Source organism: Schistocerca piceifrons, chromosome 2 (genome assembly GCF_021461385.2).
Source record: "Schistocerca piceifrons isolate TAMUIC-IGC-003096 chromosome 2, iqSchPice1.1, whole genome shotgun sequence".
In the NCBI taxonomy this organism is placed as follows: Eukaryota; Metazoa; Arthropoda; class Insecta; order Orthoptera; family Acrididae; genus Schistocerca; species Schistocerca piceifrons.
Genome location: NC_060139.1, coordinates 153,589,641 through 153,610,688, shown reverse-complemented (window position 1 = coordinate 153,610,688; position 21,048 = coordinate 153,589,641).

Below are 21,048 nucleotides of genomic sequence, written 5' to 3'. Positions count from 1 at the left end.
ATGTGAGGTAATGCATGAGGATACAGGGTGTCTTTGACATAGTGTTTTGCCCTCATAGTTCCCTCAGCCACTACTAGTCACCGTGACCTGTGGTCATAGCCAATGGCTTCCCGCATCATGACACCAGAAGTAGCACTGCTGTGCCTCTCCAAAACATAAGGAGAATGGTACCTTTCCTCAGGTCACTGCAATACTCACCAGTGATAGGGTAGTTCATAATCTCAGCTCAATATTGGACACAATGAAATGCCATTCATCAGCAGTCCATTCTTTCTGGTCATGCTGCCATTCCAAATGAAGCTGTGTTGGGGTGTTAATGGCTGCTTACACGTGGGATGGTCAGTATCTAGTTATCTAGTCCAACTGCTGCTAATCACAGACCAGTGGTGTGGGATGACAAAATGTTGCAGGAAGTCCATACTTGTTCATAGATGACAGGTGCAGATGTGACTGGGATAAAACGTGCTTACTGCAGCATATAGTAATCATCTCTTGTGGTCAAACTTTGCCAACCAGAACCTAGGTGATGAGTTCCCTGGTCCTGATGATCCTATGCTGACCAACATCAACTACTGTCACTTCTGAATGCCCCAAAAATCTTGATACTTTATGATTTGACCAACCAGCTAAATGGAGGCCCACAATGAGCCCCCTTTAAATGATGATAAAGCTGTCTCACACAAGTACACAGCAACTCCCTGTCCTTCACAGTAAACACTCAAAATCTGATGCTGTTCATGTCCCTTATACTGTATAACCTACTAGGCTCACTAATAGCACTAAACACATACACCATTACTTTAGTTTGGTGGCCTTTGTACTTGTCACAGACCATTGCAACTCTAATCTTTCATGTATCTGCCAGTGATGTGTACATGTATAAAGTTATAGTGGCATCGGATTCCGGCTTCTGGGTGATTAACTTTCTTTTTTCAGGCAGTGTAATACTGCCGTTTATCAGTATACTTGTTTCATCAGTAAATGTTACAGTTTTTGAAAAGTACTCCAATGTCCCAAGTAAATCAGTTATGTGTGCTTAGGGAAAACACATGGGAAGAGATATATAATGCAGATGAAAACTTCAACTTTCCTTCAACTATTTGGGGCCATTTTCCTTTAACATTAACAAATGTAGAATGTAATATAAACTGGAACACAGGATGGATAACACCTTTAATTGAGGTACTTTGTTCATCAGAACCTCTATCCAAATCAGTGAACATTATGTAACAAAAACTTAAATCTCAATAACTATAGTAAAAGGCTCCAATCTTTTGTCATAAAGGCAAAACATGTATACAATGCATAAAAAAAAAATTTAAAAAGGTAGAGCAAAGCAATATCTCACCTTGCATATATATGGAGATCTGTTAAAAACCTTTGCACCAAAATGCAGAGCCTCACACTGAACCCTAGACTAGGAGGCAAAGTCTACTTGGAAATATTTGCACTGTCTTGTGATAGTGTTGATCACACTATATGAAAATGAGCTTTATTATTAGCAATGAATACCACTGAATAGCAAATAAATTGGATGAGTGAGATCATTGATATGATCTCTTCAAGATCTGCAGTTATCTACTTTTTAGAATATTCTCATTGCTCAAGAATATTGCTGAGGAATAATTCATTTACTTTACCTGCATTATCCCAGCACACAATCAATACATATCATAAAATGGATGTATGTGTACAACTAAGTGTGGGGGCATTCATCCTAGAGTGACCTAACATCTTTGGCACAAGTGGTGTGGAAGCTCTACGGGACAAAGCAATGTGACTTCCATGTGAGCTGGACAATTCAACTGACTAGACACTCTGTACTAATGCTCTGTTTGATAAATGGTATTCTCATGATCCAAGTGTGCTGTCTCTATTGGTGGGATACTATCACCCTTGCATGCTAATTCTCACCATGGTGACCCCACGTCAACCACGAAATGTGCAAATTCATATCTGAATTTGATCATGCTTATTGCTTAGTTACAATGTGGCCATTGTAGATCAGGTCACAGGGCACCACACCTACATCAAACGGACGCCATTCACAGGAATGCAGTTCAGGATCAGAGTAGACAGTGTATGAATCTGATTGTGAAAACTGAGTGTGAAATAATCCATTTTCATTACTGCCAGCCAACAGTGGCATGACATCACATCAACAATGGCAGCATACAACGAACCTATTAACTGACTTAAATCCAGCAATTCCACATACTTCTTCGAGTGTGTTCTTAATTATAATCATCACTGCAATGCCAAGTTTTCGTCACTCACATCTTCCATGTTGCACAATGTATTTCAGTGTTTGCAATTTATCATGCAACAACAAATTATGTACGACCAATCACCAGTCATCTTGCCTAAGATTTCACTGGTAAACTGACATGGTTGGGAAGTGCTGAGCTCAAGCTACTACTTTTCGACATCACGAATTTCAACATGGGGTTGATAATCACTGAGTACATTATTCAGACAATCAGTATTTTCAGTGACCAGTAAAAGTATATGCATCTGGTCAGCTACCTGGGGGGCCACTAGGAACTAATTTATAATATCATCATGTTGCCTCTGGCAGAAAATAGATACAAGACAGCCAAGGTGTTGCTGTTACAGAGACAATCCCGCATGCTGGAACTGCAACTACAAGAGGTCATATATGAGATCAAACAGATTGATAGTACACTCTGGTACTACCTCCATGCCTCAGTTGATTCAGCTCTTTTATCAGATGCCTTATTGTTGGCCCTTTGGTTGGTCAAGCTACTGATAGACCTACAGCTCACCAAGATCATGAATGAGGAAGAGCTGACTGGACAGAGCTTGGCTGTGGCAGACAGAATGTTCACCATCATTTGCCATAGTCGAAAGTAACAGCATCCCAAGATTTGACTCAGTGAGATGTGTGGCAGACCTCAGCCCTCACACTGCATGAACACAGCTGACCAGACACAAAGAGACAAGTGATGGCAGACCCACAGCCCGCCTCATTGCCTGTGAGCCCGAAGCTACACACAACAACAGCGCTACGCAACCTGCATCAGTTCCGTGTTCTGCTCGCTGCTGCTACCATACACAATTCAGAGATGCTGTATGTGTATGTCGGGACCATTGCAGATACCCAAACTCCACAAGTGGATCACAATAGGTGCTCCAGCCGGGAACACCTCATCAAACACCTCCAATCGACCAGAATACCTCATACACACACACACACACACACACACACACACACACACACACACACACACACACACACACACACACACAATTCCCTCAGCTGTTGCTTATGGACATCTCTTCATCTTGGACAAAGCATCTAACTAGTATCTACTAGTCGCACAAGCTCTTATGTTAGTTTAGTTTCACACTCCTCTGCTCTGACTTTCAAGCCTATGGCCGGCCTCATGCTCCAGGCTGCCAATGACTTCAAAATTAATGTATAAGGCACAGTCGCAATCACAGTGCACCTGTCAGACACACTCCGGTTGGTTCAAATGGCTCTGAGCACTATGGGACTTAACATCTGTGGTCATCACTCCCCTAGAACTTAGAACTACTTAAACCTAACTAACCTAAGGACATCACACACATCCATGCCCGAGGCAGGATTCGGACCTGCGACCGTAGCAGTCGCGCGGTTCCGGACTGAGCGCCTAGAACCGCTAGACCACCGCGGCCGGCCCCACACTCCGATGTCCATGGTCCTTCCTCCTTACTGACATGGTAGAAACACTCACTGGAATCAACTTTTGACATCACTAGCTCTTCCCCAGTGTCTCTGTCCAGACTGTTTCAGAATCTGTTTATGCCTTACAGGTGCAGATTTGGCAGCGATTCATTGATGGTCTCCTATACCACTTCCCCTTCTGCTATATGTATCTCAATGACAGACTCATTTTCTCACATTCTATGGATGAGCTACAACAAGTCCTAGCTGTATTCTAGGAGGGTGAAGTGCTCATTAACTCCAGCAGATGGAAGTCACCTTCTTCAGGCTTATTCTCAACGCCACTGGCATCAATCCAACAAATGAACATACGTTGCTGGTACAAGAACTTCATCTCTCAGAAACGTATAATGACTACAATGACTCCTCAGGATTCTCGGCTTATACTGTTGACATCTCCCATAGGCAGTTGAATTGTAGATTCAACTAAAAATGTCTTAAAAGAGAAAGATAAACACGGGAAAAGGAAATTACCTTGGAGCTCAGAAATGACAGAAATTTTTCGCTGTGCTATAAACAGCCACGTTCAAACTGTTGCATTGGCACACCCACAAACAGGTGCACAATTGACTCTTACAACAGACATAACAACATCAGAGTTGGAGCAGTTCTTCAACAGATTGTTAATGGTGGGCCACAGCCTCTTTGAATTTTCTTCAAGAAACACTTGGCTAAGCAATCAACACAATGTTTGTTGCAGCAAGTTCACGTTCATTCACATCTGTGCTTTTATTCTCTTGTTGTTTAATAATTGCCCACATCAGTCAGTTTTGTGTCCTTGTTAGAATCTTTAATTTATTTAGTGTGGTGGGACCCTAAAAGTAGTTCGCCTATTTGATAAGAGCTTGGAGAATTTTTTAATCACTCTAAATCTCAATAACTATAGTAAAAGGCTCCAATCTTTTGTCATAAAGGCAAAACATGTATACAATGCATAAAAAAAAATTTAAAAAGGTAGAGCAAAGCAATATCTCACCTTGCATATATATGGAGATCTGTTAAAAACCTTTGCACCAAAATGCAGAGCCTCACACTGAACCCTAGACTAGGAGGCAAAGTCTACTTGGAAATATTTGCACTGTCTTGTGATAGTGTTGATCACACTATATGAAAATGAGCTTTATTATTAGCAATGAATACCACTGAATAGCAAATAAATTGGATGAGTGAGATCATTGATATGATCTCTTCAAGATCTGCAGTTATCTACTTTTTAGAATATTCTCATTGCTCAAGAATATTGCTGAGGAATAATTCATTTACTTTACCTGCATTATCCCAGCACACAATCAATACATATCATAAAATGGATGTATGTGTACAACTAAGTGTGGGGGCATTCATCCTAGAGTGACCTAACATCTTTGGCACAAGTGGTGTGGAAGCTCTACGGGACAAAGCAATGTGACTTCCATGTGAGCTGGACAATTCAACTGACTAGACACTCTGTACTAATGCTCTGTTTGATAAATGGTATTCTCATGATCCAAGTGTGCTGTCTCTATTGGTGGGATACTATCACCCTTGCATGCTAATTCTCACCATGGTGACCCCACGTCAACCACGAAATGTGCAAATTCATATCTGAATTTGATCATGCTTATTGCTTAGTTACAATGTGGCCATTGTAGATCAGGTCACAGGGCACCACACCTACATCAAACGGACGCCATTCACAGGAATGCAGTTCAGGATCAGAGTAGACAGTGTATGAATCTGATTGTGAAAACTGAGTGTGAAATAATCCATTTTCATTACTGCCAGCCAACAGTGGCATGACATCACATCAACAATGGCAGCATACAACGAACCTATTAACTGACTTAAATCCAGCAATTCCACATACTTCTTCGAGTGTGTTCTTAATTATAATCATCACTGCAATGCCAAGTTTTCGTCACTCACATCTTCCATGTTGCACAATGTATTTCAGTGTTTGCAATTTATCATGCAACAACAAATTATGTACGACCAATCACCAGTCATCTTGCCTAAGATTTCACTGGTAAACTGACATGGTTGGGAAGTGCTGAGCTCAAGCTACTACTTTTCGACATCACGAATTTCAACATGGGGTTGATAATCACTGAGTACATTATTCAGACAATCAGTATTTTCAGTGACCAGTAAAAGTATATGCATCTGGTCAGCTACCTGGGGGGCCACTAGGAACTAATTTATAATATCATCATGTTGCCTCTGGCAGAAAATAGATACAAGACAGCCAAGGTGTTGCTGTTACAGAGACAATCCCGCATGCTGGAACTGCAACTACAAGAGGTCATATATGAGATCAAACAGATTGATAGTACACTCTGGTACTACCTCCATGCCTCAGTTGATTCAGCTCTTTTATCAGATGCCTTATTGTTGGCCCTTTGGTTGGTCAAGCTACTGATAGACCTACAGCTCACCAAGATCATGAATGAGGAAGAGCTGACTGGACAGAGCTTGGCTGTGGCAGACAGAATGTTCACCATCATTTGCCATAGTCGAAAGTAACAGCATCCCAAGATTTGACTCAGTGAGATGTGTGGCAGACCTCAGCCCTCACACTGCATGAACACAGCTGACCAGACACAAAGAGACAAGTGATGGCAGACCCACAGCCCGCCTCATTGCCTGTGAGCCCGAAGCTACACACAACAACAGCGCTACGCAACCTGCATCAGTTCCGTGTTCTGCTCGCTGCTGCTACCATACACAATTCAGAGATGCTGTATGTGTATGTCGGGACCATTGCAGATACCCAAACTCCACAAGTGGATCACAATAGGTGCTCCAGCCGGGAACACCTCATCAAACACCTCCAATCGGCCAGAATACCTCATACACACACACACACACACACACACACACACACACACACACACACACACACACACACACACACAATTCCCTCAGCTGTTGCTTATGGACATCTCTTCATCTTGGACAAAGCATCTAACTAGTATCTACTAGTCGCACAAGCTCTTATGTTAGTTTAGTTTCACACTCCTCTGCTCTGACTTTCAAGCCTATGGCCGGCCTCATGCTCCAGGCTGCCAATGACTTCAAAATTAATGTATAAGGCACAGTCGCAATCACAGTGCACCTGTCAGACACACTCCGGTTGGTTCAAATGGCTCTGAGCACTATGGGACTTAACATCTGTGGTCATCAGTCCCCTAGAACTTAGAACTACTTAAACCTAACTAACCTAAGGACATCACACACATCCATGCCCGAGGCAGGATTCGGACCTGCGACCGTAGCAGTCGCGCGGTTCCGGACTGAGCGCCTAGAACCGCTAGACCACCGCGGCCGGCCCCACACTCCGATGTCCATGGTCCTTCCTCCTTACTGACATGGTAGAAACACTCACTGGAATCAACTTTTGACATCACTAGCTCTTCCCCAGTGTCTCTGTCCAGACTGTTTCAGAATCTGTTTATGCCTTACAGGTGCAGATTTGGCAGCGATTCATTGATGGTCTCCTATACCACTTCCCCTTCTGCTATATGTATCTCAATGACAGACTCATTTTCTCACATTCTATGGATGAGCTACAACAAGTCCTAGCTGTATTCTAGGAGGGTGAAGTGCTCATTAACTCCAGCAGATGGAAGTCACCTTCTTCAGGCTTATTCTCAACGCCACTGGCATCAATCCAACAAATGAACATACGTTGCTGGTGCAAGAACTTCATCTCTCAGAAACGTATAATGACTACAATGACTCCTCAGGATTCTCGGCTTATACTGTTGACATCTCCCATAGGCAGTTGAATTGTAGATTCAGCTAAAAATGTCTTAAAAGAGAAAGATAAACACGGGAAAAGGAAATTACCTTGGAGCTCAGAAATGACAGAAATTTTTCGCTGTGCTATAAACAGCCACGTTCAAACTGTTGCATTGGCACACCCACAAACAGGTGCACAATTGACTCTTACAACAGACATAACAACATCAGAGTTGGAGCAGTTCTTCAACAGATTGTTAATGGTGGGCCACAGCCTCTTTGATTTTTCTTCAAGAAACACTTGGCTAAGCAATCAACACAATGTTTGTTGCAGCAAGTTCACGTTCATTCACATCTGTGCTTTTATTCTCTTGTTGTTTAATAATTGCCCACATCAGTCAGTTTTGTGTCCTTGTTAGAATCTTTAATTTATTTAGTGTGGTGGGACCCTAAAAGTAGTTCGCCTATTTGATAAGAGCTTGGAGAATTTTTTAATCACTCTTGATAGCTATCAACTCTTGAGCGCTTGTGAATTGCAGTGTTAAATGGAGCTCACTTTCAATAGGAGAAGATCCTTTAATCCAAAGTCTATTCTAATCCCTCGCCATAAATCTGGTGACGTTGGAAATTGTTGAAAGCTCCGGTTTTATGCGGGGCTTTGTGCTGCCTGGCCATCCATTGCTACAAAAATATACATGTACCATGTTCTCGATGTTGGCAATGAATCGAACAAATCCACCATGATTATTTTCCTAGGGTTGTTCACTCGGGTTCTCTGATGAATATCTTGAATAGGAACCATCCCTGGTCTCACCTTCTGATACAGCTTACGAGCACTGATTAGTCTCTTCACATATCAATACATATGGTCTCCTGCAATTTCGCTAAACATTTGCGGGCTCCATAATGTCCACAACTCTCGTGAAATAAGTCAATCAACAAATGTTCGTTTGGAAAACACAATTTCCATTCCTCCTGATCTACATTCCTTCTTTGGAAAAGTACTCCTTGATATCTTTTATAAAACACCATCACCTTCGAATGTTGATCCAACCACAACAAGCTTTAGATGACCATCTTCATTCCCCTCCCTGCGAATTTCCGTGTATACTTGCCAAATTACGGCTTCATTCCTGGTCCCTTTCATAAATAATATCTTCAAACCTTCTGAATTTACCCATTGCTTCACTATGTCTCCTTCTGCCAGTAATTTGTTGGAAGTCACTAAGCACTCTCATTCTCAAATACTGGATGAATCAAGTCTGGGTATTCGAGCGTTGTGGGTTACATTTCTTTTTCACCGCCACCCCTTTAAAACCCTCTGATATTCTTAGATACCCTTACCCAAACAACGACACTAGATAGTAGGCCTATGTGATACGTGTACCAAGTTTGGTTTCAGTGGTTTAGGAAGAGATGTGGAACATACATACATATATAAAAAAACGCATACGTACATCTATTTTTATAATATGTACGGATTTATAAAATAATACTGACCTGAAAGCTTAAATTTTGTAAATGGTGTAATTGTTTCCATGTAATAAAACAGATAACAAAGTGGGGAATGCGACTTCTTGTTTCTCAAGTTCATTGTATAAGTTGGTTTTGCTTTTTTGTGCACTTTTGACGTGTCAATATGACGTGATTGGGATCAGCTATTTGCAAAGTTTTCTGAAGACAATACAGATCATCCTTAACTATTACTCCAGGACGCAGACTTGGATAACAAGCCTACGTGATATGTGTACCAAGTTTGGTTGAAATCGGTTCAGTGGTTTAGGAAGAGATGTGGAACATGCATACATATATAGAAACACGCGTACGTACATCTATTTTTATAATATGTACGGATTTATAAAATAATACTGACCTGAAAGCTTAAATTTTGTAAATGGTGTAATTGTTTCCATGTAACAAAACAGATAACAAAATAGGGAATGCGACTTCTTGTTTCTCAAGTTCATTGTATAAGTTGTTTTTGCTTTTTCTTGCACTTTTCACATGTCAAAATGACATGATTGAGATAAGCTATTTGCAAAGTTTCCCGATCATCCTTAACTATTACTCCAGGGCGCAGACTTGGATAACAATAATGTACTAGACCGCATCCTAATATAAGCGGACTAGTCCCCTTGCACATATTTTTTCAATAAAAGTATGAAATCAATGTAAAGCAGAGAAATACGCTGTAAAGGGCCTTTTGTAGGTCTATGCTGCGCTAAATCATGCACCGTTTCATTGTGTTGGATCCATGTATAAGCCGTAACCCATTGCCTCGGCCAGCAGATGATAACAATAATGAGTGTAGTTGCTGCAGGAGCGATTGTATGTTTTTCCTTATTATTGTTGGTGAAGCTGCCGTGACGATCACCATAACGTTTAATGTATAAAGAGATCTTGTGTGCTTAGGCGGCATTCATTGCTTGGTGTTGTGGTAAATGATAACGAGACGCTTACAGCACAATACTTTTTTTTGCATGGAACAGAGGAGTGCTCTAGTGACGAAGCGAAGTCATTCGGGAAAGAACTGCTCTTCGACTATCAAATGTATCCTGATGAGTTGCTGTTTGAACCGTTGTTACACACAGACAAATCGGAGGCGTTTCCCGGCCGCATGCTGGATTGGTTCAATGAATCCGACGACGACACACCATGTGAACGAAAGTATTCAACCACGAAGATATTCTTCACGTCTGACTCGCACGCTCATCAGATGACATTTCAGTCCCATAGCGAAGAAGCCCACCTTTTATTACACATATTCACTCACATGTCTTGATTCACACATGTCTTAATTCTGTGCTGCCTAAAATCAACTCTCTCTCTGAAAACGCAGTCTTGAATCGAAGCAACGAAACCGGTGTTGGAAACACTAAAAATGCATATGGAACGTAATTCGATCTCTCTTAGGCTTTCGGATTCATTACTGGTGTTTCTGAACTGGACGCAGTAGAGTCGAAGTGTTTCTTTTAAACTTGATCGAATGTATTACAATAAATTCTGTGAAAGAAAGTAATACTTTCAATTTCTTTCTGGGTAAGCCGGCCAGTGTGGCCGAGCGGTTCTAAGCGCTTCTGTCTGGAACCGCGCGACCGCTACGGTCGCAGGTTCGAATCCTGCCTCGGGCATGGATGTGTGTGATGTCCTTAGGTTAGTTAGGTTTAAGTAGTTCTAAGTTCTAGGAGACTGATTACCTCAGAAGTTGAGTCCCATAGTGCTCAGAGCCATTTGAACCATTTGATTTTTTTTTTGGGGTAAGTTTCATTCTTCAGTGGTGCTAGCTTGCGTTTTTCCGTCCTTAGCGAGAAATAATTTTATGGACACAAAGTTTAATAAAGTTGTCACTTTGGCTTTCCTGAAAATTTCGTGATACTTGTGCTTTAAAAATATAACGATATCCAGATAGTGAAGCGATACCAGTTACGCAGCTTTCTTACAGAAGATTTCGTGATTTTCTTGGTCAAATGTCAGAGCAGAGCAAAAACAAGACTTCCTATTAATTACTAACATGGGTTTTTGTCCGAATTTGATAGCCAAACAGCGCGATGTGGACCAATGGGATACCACATCAAATTGACCACCATGAGGAGGTCTGAAAGAAAACGAAATAACTGCTTCAGGGTAATCAGAGCAATTAACGAAAGCTTAATTAGTGATTTGAGGGAAAACTGAAATATTTCACGAACGGCTTCTTACTATATAAATGACGTAAGAAGAAGCTCATCTCTTCAGGGCCTCGCTATTTTGTGGAAAATAGTTTTGCTGTGATATTTGGTTTTTAAAAGGGCTTTCTTTGAATTATGTAACAGATACTTAATTCACAAAAATTCGAGAAGAGAAGAGACTAAGAAGACAAATAAGATGTCAAAAAGTTTATTTTTTCAAGTCCTAGCTATTTTGCGCATAAAAACTTACATTGGCTTGATATTTAACTGTCGAAATGGTTTCCTTCGAATAAAGTACTGAATTCAAGATATTTCGAGAACAGATGACGCTAGGAACGCAAATGAATTGTCAGTAATTCTGTATCATGCTTTCTGAGCAATATTTGAAAATAAAAAGGTAATTGAAAAAACAATCGGTTAAATGTTTTACAAAATGATTTGTCTAAAAGTAAGAAACAAAATTGTTTGGAGAAATATTTGATGCACCTTTGAAAGATGCTCGAAATCATATAGTACAGCAAATGAGGTGCACCGAATGTTTCTTTGATCTATTTTATTTCTTACTTTCAGCCAAATCGAGTCACAAAATATTTGATCGACATCTTTTAATTTTTTCTTTTATTTAAGAAACAAATGGAGCTGAGGTTTCTGGAAATCTGTAATAAGGAAACTAAAGAAATATCTCACCTCTACAACGTATGCATTTACATGGTCATGATCAACACGAAGTAAGACAATGGAACCTTTGTAACTGTGAAGGATTTATATGATTACGATCACAAACCAGGTTTGTGCACCTTGCATTAACTATGTAGGTTACCGTAGATAAGTAGGCCTACATCTGTAACCCATATTCTCGGGTCGGTACTCTCTCAAACAAACTGTCTGTGGTGAAAACTCTGCGTAAGACAAGAGAAATACATGATGCTGATAAGTGGAAGGCTATGTCGTTCTTATGCAAATTTACGAAAATCACAACAGGATGGTTGCACAGCTTACTGAGTCTCTTTACGATTTTACGAAGTGTTCTTCAGTTGACTTAAGACTAACTGCAGGCGGCAGTGGAAGGGCAAAAAAGAGACGTGATTACGGTATTGAACAGAAATGTCAATGAAGTTAACGTAATATCTGACAAGCTAAATACTAAGTAAGCGACGAGAAAGAAAGTTCACGGCTGAATACGAGATTAATGGCGTCACAAACATTTTACATCTCTTTGCCAAAAAGGTCGAAAGTAAACACAAGTTTACAATATAGGCTATAGGAGTCTTACTATAAATTGAAGTTTGACTCACCATAACCCGTACAAGAAGACCCGCTTTCGGTCCCTCATTGACAGAGTGCTTACGGCCCTACTCTGTGTACTTCAAACTTAGAAAACAAGTCGATATTTTTTGGAAGTAAATATTATAAACAAGGTTGAAGCTCTTCTGTCCGTGCTTCCTTAAAATAAATATGCATTTGGAACGCGTCCACCTTGAGTTAAGCACAATTTTTTCCTTTCTTCTATTGCCATGACATGTTTCGCTGAGTTTCAGCATTGTCAGTCTTCATTTATTTTCGTTCTTGTTACCACAGGCTGTGTTTTTCCTGGTTTTATGTGTTTTGTATTACAACTGTTTTCCCTTCATAATTCGTCATTTTTCTGGTTTTTCCATTATCTTCACTGTGAAAAACTGCTATTTAGACTTTCTAGCTGCATGTGGTAACAAGAAAGAAAAGAAAAGCCCACTGATGATGCTGAAACTTCAGCGAAACACGTCTGGATAATAGGTGAAAAGAAAAAATGTTTTTTTTGCTCAAGTTGGATCCCTCCCAACAACAAATTTATCTATAAACTTTTCAATAAAATGAAAAATCAGCAAGAAAATAAAGGGCATTTAATTAAAGAAAAGCAGGAGCAATATGTAAAATGTGTAAATAACGATAGTTGATGTTTTCCTTGAGTATACACTGGTAAGCCAAAACATTATCTCCACCAAAAGTTAACACTTCAGTGTGAATAACACCTACCAGCAACCGGAGCTGAATCATAGCGTTGCACCGCAGTGGAAAAATCAAAATCCGGCAGTGATGTTATTGGCGTCTCAGAGGAGGCGTGACCTTTGACCGTGAGTTCGTCAAACTAAACTTGGCCTCATTAAGCCCTCAGTGATGTTTGTGGAATGCGGTGGGGGCCGTTGAAGTCCAAGTCTTAACCTAAATTACAGAAAATGCAAATTTGAGAAAAGCATCCTGTGACAGAGGGTTAGAAAGGGCACAAAATTATTCCTTTGAAGAAACGTTGTTACATAGAAGTCAATGTAAACCACCATTACTGTTAGAAAAGCAAGAAGTAGCAGTTAATGTACACGGGTCCCTTACAAATTCCTTGCGAAGGAAGTTAAAAGATTATCCATCAAGTAAGCAAATCAAGGAATTTTATTGTCATATGAGTTTTAAAGAATATTTTCACTAGTGTATATGAGCGATTAATGGGGGTGTAAGGAAGACGTAAAAATGAGTAACAGTAATTCTTTAAGTGATATTCTGATGAATATCTATTCAACCGGGTACCACCGAATATCTTAAGATAGCACAGTGAAGTAAAATTAACGTAAATAAACATTACTCAGCTTACATAGATTAAATGACATTCTGTCTTACATCTAAGATGCTATAATTCAGTCTTTCTTTGTGGATGTTATCATTTATACCAACTACGATACTTACATCTGAGGTGCTATAGTACAGTCTTTTCTTGTGGATGTTAAAATTTACAGCTAAGTACGGTACGTCCCAGAGAATCCGATGGCGCTGATGCTGCTTCTGCAGGGGGGGTGGGGGGAGGGGAAGGCATCAATTACGGGAGCTTTGCGGCAAGACATACTGGAAGAAATCCTAAGAGACAGCTCACTCAGATAACACCAGGACTGGTTGCCTTAATTCGCAGTAAATCTCGGATGTAAAAGCAAGGCCACTCATACTATACGACTCTTACGTCGTTTTCCACTAACTCACTAGTTAAACGGAGACACCTTGTGGGGATCTTACAAGTGGCGTAATTAACTGTGTTGTGCGCATTCAAGACTCTTAGTGAAAGTGAATATAATGTGTGACAGAGAAAACCGTGTCGCCAACTAAAAAAGCTAAAAGACACTAAAAATATATTCCATTTAACAGTATTCGGAATGCCACTAAGACAGACAGAGAATTCATAGGAGATCTTCCCTTCTTCCTATTAATTGCACTGAAGTTGTGTAATCATCGGACACACACACATGCACACACTCCCGGTGATGATACGAAAATCAGCACCAGTTATCTGCGTAGCACCCGGCGAGGCAGAGTGACACAACCAAGACTTGTAGCCGTGCAGTGTTGCGGTTTAAATTCGATTGTTGTGGGCGTCGTGGTGCAAACGTCTGCATTCTTCACGTTTAAAGTACACTCGCGAGTGGGGGAAGAGGGGCATCAATTACGAGAGCTTCGCGGCAAGACATACTGGAAGAAATCCTAAGAGACAGCGCACTCAGATAACACAAGGACTGGCTGCCTTAATTCGCAGTAAATCTCGAATGGAAAAGCACGGCAACTCACACTATACGCCTCTTACGTCGTTTTCCACTGACTCACTAGTTAAACGGAGACACCTCGTGGGGATCTTACAAGTGGCGTAATTAACTGTGTTGTGCGCATTCAAGACCCTTAGTGAAAGTGAATGTAATGTGTGACAGAGAAAACCGTGTCGCCAACTAAAAAAGCTAAAAGACACTAAAAATATATTCCATTTACCAGTATTCAGAATGCCACGAAGACAGACAGAGAATTCATAGGAGATCTTCCCTTCTTCCTATTAAGTGCACTGAAGTTGTGTCATCATCAGACACACACACATACACACACTCCCGGTGATGATACGAAAATCAGCACCAGTTATCTGCATAACACCCGGCGTGGCAGAGTGACGCAACCAAGATTTGGAGCCGCACAGTGTTGCGGTTGAAATTCGATTGTTGTCGGCGTCGTGGTGCAAACGTCTGCATTCTTCACGTTTAAAGTAAACTCTGGGGGGGGGGGGGGGGGGAGGGCATCAATTACGTGAGCTTTGTGGCAAGACATACTGGAAGAAATCCTAAGAGACAGCTCACTCAGATAACACAAGGACTGGTTGCCTTAATTCGCAGTAAATCTCGGATGGAAAAGCACGGCCACTCATACTATACGCCTCTTATGTCGTTTTCCACTGACTCACTAGTTAAACGGAGACAAATCGTGGGGATCTTACAAGTGGCGTAATTAACTATGTTGTGTGCATTCAAGACTCTTAGTGAAAGTGAATATAATGCGTGACAGAGAAAACCGTGACGCCAACATAAAAGGTAAAAGACAGTAAAAACATATTCCATTTACCAATATTCGGAATGCCACGAAGACAGACAGAGAATTCATAGGAGATCTTCCCTTCTTCCTATTAACTGCACTGGAGTTGTGTCATCATCGGACACACACACATACACACACTCCCGGTGATGATACGAAAATCAGCACCAGTTATCTGCGTAGCACCCGGCGTGGCAGAGTGACGCAACCAAGACTTGTAGCCGCACAGTGTTGCGGTTTAAATTCGATTGTTGTCGGCGTCGTGGTGCACGTTTAAAGTACACTCCGGGGAGGGTGGGGGGCATAAATTCCGAGAGCTTTGTGGCAAGACATACTGGAAGAAATCCTAAGCGACAGCTCACTCAGATAACACAAGGACTGGTTGCCTTAATCCGCCATAAATCTCGGATGGAAAAGCATGGCCACTCATACTATACGCCTCTTATGTCGTTTTCCACTGACTCACTAGTTAAACAGAGACACCTCGTGGGGATCTGACAAGTGGCGTAATTAACTGTGTTGTGCGTATTCAAGACTCTTAGTGAAAGTGAATGTATTGTGTGCCAGAGAAAACCGTGTCGCCAACTAAAAAAGCTAAAAGACAGTAAAAATATATTCCATTTACCAGTATTCAGAATGCCACGAAGACAGACAGAGAATCCATAGGAGATCTTCCCTTCTTCCTATTAATTGCACTGAAGTTGTGTCATCATCAGACACACACACATACACACACTCCCAGTGATGATTCGAAAATCAGCACCAGTTATCTGCGTAGCACCCGGCGTGGCAGAGTGACGCAACCAAGACTTGTAGCCGCGCAGTGTTGCGGTATAAATTCGATTGTTGTCGGCGTCGTGGTGCAAACGTCAGCATTCTTAACGTTTAAAGTACACTCTTGGGGGAGGGGCATCAATTACAAGAACTTTGTGGCAAGACATACTGGAAGAAATCCTAAGAGACAGCTCACTCAGATAACACAAGGACTGGTTGCCTTAATTCGCTGTAAATCTCGGATGGAAAAGCACGGCCACTCATACTATACGCCTCTTATGTCGTTTTCCACTGACTCACTAGTTAAACGGAGACACCTCGTGGGGATCTTACAAGAGGCGTAATTAACCGTGTTGTGCGCATTCAAGACTCTTAGTGAAAGTAAAAATAATGTGTGACAGAGAAATCCGTGTCGCCAACTAATAAAGCTAAAAGACACTAAAAATATATTCCATTTACCAGTATTTGGAATGCCACGAAGACAGACAGAGAATCCATAGGAGATCTTCCCTTCTTCCTATTAATTGCACTGAAGTTGTGTCATCATCAGACACATACACATACACACACTCCCAGTGATGATTCGAAAATCAGCACCAGTTATCTGCGTAGCACCCGGCGTGGCAGAGTGACGCAACCAAGACTTGTAGCCGCGCAGTGTTGCGGTTTAAAATCGATTGTTGTCGGCGTCGTGGTGCAAACGTCTGCATTCTTCACGTTTAAGGTACACTCGCTGGGGGGAGCATCAATTCCGAGAGCTTTGCGGCAAGACATAGTGAAAGTGAATATAATGTGTGACAGAGAAAACCGTGTTGCCAACTAAAAAAGCTAAAAGACACTAAAAATATATTCCATTTACCAGTACTCGGAATGCCACGGAGACAGACAGAATCCATAGCAGAGCTTACCTTCTTCCTATATATTGCACTAAAGTTGTGTCATCATCGGACACACACACATACACACACTCCCGGTGATGATACGAAAATCAGCACCAGTTATCTGCGTAGCACCCGGCGTGGCAGAGTGACGCAACCAAGACTTGTAGCCGTGCAGTGTTGCGGTTTAAATTCGATTGTTGTCGGCGTCGTGGTGCAAACGTCTGCATTCTTCACATTTAAAGTACACTCGCGGGGGGGGGGGGGGGGCATCAATTACGAGAGCTTTGCGCAAGACATACTGGCAGAAATCCTAAGAGACAGCTCACTCAGGTAACACAAGGACTGGTAGCCTTAATTCGCCATAAATCTCGGTTGGAAAAGCACGGCCACTCATACTATACGCCTTATATGTTGTTTTCCACTGACTTACTAGTTAAACGGAGACACCTCGTGGGGATCTTACAAGTGGCGTACTTAACTGTGTTGTGCGCATTCAAAACTCTCAGTGAAAGTGAATATAATGTGTGACAGAGGAAACCGTGTCGCCAACTAAAAAAGCTAAAAGACACTAAAAATATATTCCATATACCAGTATTCGGAATTCCACGAAGACAGACAGAGAATCCATAGGACAACTTCCCTTCTTCCTATAAATTGCACTGAAGTTGTGTGATCATCAGACACACACACATACACACACTCCCAGTGATGATACGAAAAGCAGCACCAGTTATCTGCGTAGCACCCAGCGTGGCAGGGTGACGCAACCAAGACTTGTAGCCACGCAGTGTTGCGGTTAACGTGTTGTTGTCGGCGTCGTGGTGCAAATGATGTGTCGGCAGCTGGGCCAACGCCTTGTAGATCGAGATGGCTGAAAATGCACGCTAGACTAACGCAGATGGGCGTGAAGTACTGGAACAGACTATGTAATTAATGCTATGAAGAAAAGTACGTAGATGGATTAATACTTATCTTTAATCAATCATTGTGGTACATCGCTCTTGACGATACACAGGAGACTTTAATTACAATCACTGTAAGGCTAATGGCGCCTTGCTAGTTCGTAGCCATTAACTTAGCTGAAGGCTATTCTGTCTCTCGGCTAATGAGAGAGAAAGGCTTCGTACATCTAGTCGCTAGCTAGGTCGTCCGTACAACTGGGGCGAGTGCTTGTTCGTATCACGAGACCTGCCTTGTGGTGGCGCTAGGTCTGCGATCACACAGTGGCGACACGCGGGTCCGACATGTACTAAATGGTCCGCGGCCGATTTAATCTACCACCTAGCAAGTGTGGTGTCTGGCGGTGACACCACAGCAAACGTCTGCATTCTTCACGTTTAAGGTACACTCGCCGGGGGAGAGCATCAATTACGAGAGCTTTGCGGCAAGACATACTGGAAGAAATACTAAGAGACAGCTCACTCAGATAACACAAGGACTGGTTACCTTAATTCGCCGCAAATCTCGGATGGAAAAGCACAGCCACTCATACTATATGCCTCTTATGTCGTTTTCCACTGACTCACTAGTTAAACGGAGACACCAGGTTGGGAACTTAAAAGTGGCGTATTTAACCGTGTTGTGCGCATTCAAGGCTCTTAGTGAAAGTGAATATAATGTCTGACAGAGAAAACCGTGGCGCCAACTAAAAAAGCTAAAAGACACTAAAAATATATTCCATTTACCAGTATTCGGAATTCCACGAAGACAGACAGAGAATCCATAGGAGATCTTACCTTCTTCCTATTAATTGCACTAAAGTTGTGTCATCATTGGACACACACACACATACACACACTCCCGGTGATGATACGAAAATCAGCACCAGTTATCTGCGTAGCACCCGGCGTGACAGAGTGACTCAACCAAGACTTGTAGCCACGCAGTGTTGCGGTTGAAATTCGATTGTTGTCGGCGTCGCGTCCAAACGTCTGCATTCTTCATGTACACTCTCCGGGGGGAGCATCAATTACGAGAGCTTTGCGGCAAGACATACTGGAAGAAATCCTAAGAGGCAGCTCACTGAGAGAACACAAGGACTGGTTGCCTTAACTCGCCGTAAATCTCGGATGGAAAAGCACGGCCACTCATACTATACGCCTCCTACGTCGTTTTCCACCGACTCACTAGTTAAACGGAGACACTTCGTGGGGATCTTACAAGTGGCGTAATTAACTGTGTTGTTTGCATTCAAGACTCTTAGTGAAAGTGAATGTAATGTGTGACAGAGAAAACCGTGTCGCCAACTAAAAAAGCTAAAAGACACTAAAAATATATTCCATTTACCAGTATTCGGAATGCCACGAAGACAGACAGAGAATTCATAGGAGATCTTCCCTTCTTCCTATTACGTGCCCTGAAGTTATGTCATCATCAGACACACAGACATACACACACTCCCGGTGATGATACGAAAATCAGCACCAGTTATCTGCATAACACCCGGCGTGGCAGAGTGACGCAACCAAGATTTGGAGCCGCACAGTGTTGCGGTTGAAATTCGATTGTTGTCGGCGTCGTGGTGCAAACGTCTGCATTCTTCACGTTTAAAGTACACTCTGGGGGGGGGGGGGGAGGGCATCAATTACGTGAGCTTTGTGGCAAGGCATACTGGAAGAAATCCTAAGAGACAGCTCACTCAGATAACACAAGGACTGGTTGCCTTAATTCGCAGTAAATCTCGGATGGAAAAGCACGGCCACTCATACTATACGCCTCTTATGTCGTTTTCCACTGACTCACTAGTTAAATGGAGACAAATCGTGGGGATCTTACAAGTGGCGTAATTAACTGTGTTGTGTGCATTCAAGACTCTTAGTGAAAGTGAATATAATGCGTGACAGAGAAAACCGTGACGCCAACATAAAAGGTAAAAGACAGTAAAAACATATTCCATTTACCAATATTCGGAATGCCACGAAGACAGACAGAGAATTCATAGGAGATCTTCCCTTCTTCCTATTAACTGCACTGGAGTTGTGTCATCATCGGACACACACACATACACACACTCCCGGTGATGATACGAAAATCAGCACCAGTTATCTGCGTAGCGCCCGGCGTGGCAGAGTGACGCAACCAAGGCTTGTAGCCGCACAGTGTTGCGGTTTAAATTCGATTGTTGTCGGCGTCGTGGTGCACGTTTAAAGTACACTCCGGGGAGGGGGGGGGGGGCATAAATTCCGAAAGCTTTGTGGCAAGACATACTGGAAGAAATCCTAAGCGACAGCTCACTCAGATAACACAAGGACTGGTTGCCTTAATCCGCCATAAATCTCGGATGGAAAAGCATGGCCACTCATACTATACGCCTCTTATGTCGTTTTCCACTGACTCACTAGTTAAACAGAGACACCTCGTGGGGATCTGACAAGTGGCGTAATTAACTGTGTTGTGCGTATTCAAGACTCTTAGTGAAAGTGAGTGTATTGTGTTCCAGAGAAAACCGTGTCGCCAACTAAAAAAGCTAAAAGACAGTAAAAATATATTCCATTTACCAGTATTCAGAATGCCACGAAGACAGACAGAGAATCCATAGGAGATCTTCCCTTCTTCCTATTAATTGCACTGAAGTTGTGTCATCATCAGACACACACACACATACACACACTCCCAGTGATGATTCGAAAATCAGCATTAGTTATCTGTGTAGCACCCGGCGTGGCAGAGTGACGCAACCAAGACTTGTAGCCGCGCAGTGTTGCGGTATAAATTCGATTGTTGTCGGCGTCGTGGTGCAAACGTCTGCATTCTTCACGTTTAAGGTACACTCGCGGGGGGGGGGGGGGGGCATCAATTACGAGAGCTTTGTGCAAGACATACTGGCAGAAATCCTAAGAGACAGCTCACTCAGGTAACACAAGGACTGGTTGCCTTAATTCGCCATATATCTCGGTTGGAAAAGCACGGCCAC